Below are 4,108 nucleotides of genomic sequence, written 5' to 3'. Positions count from 1 at the left end.
TAAGAGAATATGTTTATGCATAGGATGTTATTTAATTACTTAGATAAACACACAAACACAAAAACATATGTAGATAGCTATGCAGGTAGATATGACGGTACATAACTCAACAGATATTTCGCCTTATAACACCCCACCTAGAAATATGTAAAAAGTAGAAGGATAGCTCCATGGGAAAAAATAAAGATGCCAATAAATATTAACACTCGGATAATTAGGAAACAGACTATTAAACAGGACAAAAGAATGAAAAGAATAAGGTAGAAGCAGAGAATCTGAAAAGAAAAAAATCACCAAGATAATAAATTAAAATTTACGGAACAGGTCTTCCTTCCCAGTCCATAAACTGCAATGATTAAAAATAAAATTCAAAGTGCAACTTCATCTTCAGTGTTTCACCACATATTTTCAGCCTGAGAGATTGCCCTTCGCACCAGCTAGGAATGGAGGATGGATAACGAATGATGGAAGGGTAATAAACAGACATCCGTTCTGTCATCCGTTCATCATTCATCCATCCACATCACGTCTCGACCGTCATCCTTCAGCGTTTCGTTTATGTCACCATTCCGTCGTTAGTACTGTTAAGTCGTTTGTCTGTGATGAAGAACGAAACGGATGACGTAAATAAGGGGAATGACTCCTTCCTCTCAAGCTCTATCCATCTTAATCCCGTTCAGTCATTTAGTTGTTGATGTTGTCACCAAGCTGCCGCCTCAAGTGCCCACCTGACCTCCTCTATATCTTTCCCTCTCCTCTCCAACTTTCTCCAACTTTGGTTTAGACAACGAAGATCAAGTAGAACCCAGGTGACAATTAAAAGTGTGAATCAAATAACATCGAATTAGACAAGGCGGAGTTCCTCTAGTCTATGACACTCCGACTGCCATTCAGATGGTAAAGAATGTGGTATGTCATGTATGTTCAAAGCACACTGATGTGTGAGACTGCATGGTCCGTGAGTTGTTAGATTTTGAAGAGATTATTTACAGAAAGTTCAAGCAAAGTAGAATGGGACAAAGATGCCGACAAAAGTCATCACGTGGAAATGTGATATATTATTCTTAGCATTCACATTACAGGTACCAGACTAGTACACCTACATGAAACTGACTAGTACAACTATTGGTGGTGGGATGTCAACCAAGATGAAAATTGTTGAAAGGTGTCAGGCCCACAGCTGATGACATCGATAGTTTGGGGCTGACACTGCATGCAAGGGGCCAAATTTCCCTTGTCCTTAAGGGTTCAAATGATTATTCTAGAGAGAGGATGGTAATTTTCATTTTTACATCCGTCCCAAGTGAAAGAACCCACTGAGGTGTGATTATCCACTCTTTCTCTCTCTTCATTCTCTCTCCTTTCTATCCTTTGTCAATATCTCGTATCACTACTACTTCCTAATCCCATATTAGACCGTTATTCGATCTTAATGGCATCCTCTTATCACTTCTGCTATATCTAATCCTAGAACCCGAGCTTTAAATCAGAGCTCATTTGTTCCCTTACTCACAGAAACTATCATCCAGTGAGGATGAATTTATTTTGTGAGAGTTGAACAATAATAATTTAAAAGGATTGATGAATATTACGACCTTTAATTTCCATAAAATCGCCCAGTTATCCTGTTTATCAAATTATCGTATTCCCTCGGGGCGACAAGAATCTCTGTCTCTCTTCGTCGTCGTGTCTCGCACCCGTGAACCAGCTTTGGTGGTTTCAAGCTTCACCCGCCTTATTATTTATTCCTCGTCGTCAATGGAAAAGAAAGAGAACAATTCAGGAGGAAGAATGGACGTCAGTTGATCTGGACCCAAGCCCCAACGCTGGGGACTTTGTCGCAGACGACAAAGAGCATGTAAAACCCAGGCGGCGCGAGGTTCGGCGACGGCGGCGCCACGGCGCGCACCCCGTACCGGCCGGCGGCTCCGCCGCCGGGCGCCGCTGTCTCGAGCACAAGAAGCCGCTGGTTCATGGCCAAGGAGTGGGTCGTGAACGACGGCGCCGCCAGGGTGACCCTCACCCCGCCGGCTATCCTCCCCGCGGCGGCGAAGTAGACGACGAATCGTTGGCCGTAGCCGAGCTTCGCCGGGAAGGGGGGAAGGATCTCCGGCCTGACAGCGGCCATGTACTCGGGCGAGAAGGCTTCCAGACTGGTGTCCGTGGGGAACAGCACGCCGGTGAAGTTATAAAACTTGTGCGGGTTGCTGCCGCCGACCATGACTCGGCCGTCGCGGAGCAGCACCGCGGTGGAGTGGTACATCCGCGGCGTAGCGGCGGCGGATTGGGTTTTAAACCGCGCCCCCGGTGGCGCCGCCGGGTCGTAAACAACCGGCGCGAGAACCGGCTCCCGCCCAAGCTCCCACCCCGCCGACCCGCGCCCCCCGCCGTTGATAATAAGCACCTCTCCGTTGGGCAGCAGTATCATATCCCCCATGACACGACCCGCCGGCATCTCCTCCATAGCCCAGGCGGGCCTCTCCTCGGCTATCCTCAGCCTCCCGCACGAGCCGACCGCCTCCATGAACTGCCCCCGCTGGGCCATCGCGTAGGCGCCGCGCGGCGCGCCGCCGCAGACCATCACTTCGGCGGCGGCGCCGCCGAGCGGCAGCAGCACCGAGGAGCCCGTCCCCGGGTAGGTCCTGGCGGCGCCGCCGGGCATGGCTGGGTACTCCCTCAGCACCTGCCCGTTGCGGTGGTTGAGCAGGATGGAGGCGCCGTTGGCGAAGACGAAGAGGTTGCCGTCGACGTTGAGGTGGACGAAGGGGTAGAGGTTGTTCTCTTCGGAGTCGCGGGTCTGGCGCAGGAAGGGAAGGGGGAAGAGTTTGCGGGAGGGGAAGAGCTCGTAGCTGAACTGACCGCGGCCGCCGACGACGGCGGCGCCGCCGTCGGGTAGGGACTGGGTGGTGGCGTACCAGCGCCGGACGAGGAGGCCGGTGGGGTCTTCTTCCCAGTCGCAGGCGGCGCAGGGGCGGAGGCGGCGGACAGCGCGGTCGCCGTCGTTGTAGCCGCCGGTCTGGACGAGGGAGCCGTCGGGGGAGAGGGCGCCGGAGGAGCACCACGAGTCGGTGCGGAGGGTGAGCGCGCGGAGCTCGCCGGAGGGGAGGTGGAGCTCGGCGGCGTGGGCAGTGCAGTCGTGGGGGAGGGCGGTGTCGGCGGGGTCGTCGCGGCAGCGGCCGGCGGGGAGGAGAAGGCCGGACGGGCCGAAGTCGGTGCGGTCGAAGAAGACGAGCCGGTCGCCGGGGAGGAGTTGCATATGCATGGCGGAGACTCCGGTGTTGGTCGTTATCGATTCCCACTTTCCTCCGCCGGCTGCGGCGGCGCCGCCGAGGAGGAAGAGAGTTGCGAGCAGGACTACGGGCGTTGCCATCGGGGGGTTCAGTTCGCCATGCAGCGTCTTTGAGCCGCTTTATTGCGTCGTTTGCGTAGATTTTGAGCCACACGAGAGGATGGGATAGAGAAGATTTAGAGAGAGAGACAATGGCGGCATCAGCGGGGGGGAGAAGCCGCACGGGGGATTAAAGAGTACTTGGGGCATGGGGCTTTTTTGTGTTCTTGTTCGGTACTCGACTGGTTGATTAAATGCATTGTTGGGCGCGTGTGTGTTCTCCTGTTATCGCCAAAAGCGCCACCTTTTCACCCATCCGAACGTGTTTTACGGGGGAGGGGGGGGGCAAGTGGACAACACCGGAAAGGCAGAAAGGGCCTTGGTTTCTCTCTCTCACCAGACTCTCTCTGTCTCTCCCTCTTCCTCTCCCTCTCCCTTTCTTTCTCTCTCTCTCTCTCTATCTCTGTCTCTCTCTCTATCTCTGTCTCTCTCTCTCTCTTCCTCTCTATCTCTGACTCTCTCTCTTTCTCTCTCTCTCTCTCTCTCTCTCTCTCTCTCTCTCTCTCTCTCTCTCTCTCTCTCTCTCTCTCTCTCTCTCTCTCTCTCTCTCTCTCTCTCTCTCTCTCTCTCTCTCTCTCTTCCTCTCTGTCTTTCTTTCTCTCTCTTTTTTTCTCTTTCTCTCTGTTTTTCTTTCTTTTTTTCTCTCTCTTTCTCTGTCTTTCTCTCTGTCTCTTTTTTTGTCTTTCTCTCTTTCTCTCTGTCTCTCTCTTTCTCACTGTC

General features: G+C 52.8%; 1 pseudogene; it reads right to left on the bottom strand.

The window, feature by feature from the left end:
* Positions 1–1,722: 1,722 nt before the first annotated feature.
* LOC144712448 (aldehyde oxidase GLOX pseudogene) lies at positions 1,723–3,408 on the bottom strand (annotated as a pseudogene).
* Positions 3,409–4,108: the final 700 nt, after the last annotated feature.

The sequence above is a fragment of the Wolffia australiana genome, chromosome 14 (genome assembly GCF_029677425.1).
Source record: "Wolffia australiana isolate 7733 chromosome 14, ASM2967742v1".
NCBI classification, from domain to species: domain Eukaryota; kingdom Viridiplantae; phylum Streptophyta; class Magnoliopsida; order Alismatales; family Araceae; genus Wolffia; species Wolffia australiana.
Note: the sequence above shows the minus strand (reverse complement) of the source record. Positions and strands in the feature narration are given on the sequence as shown.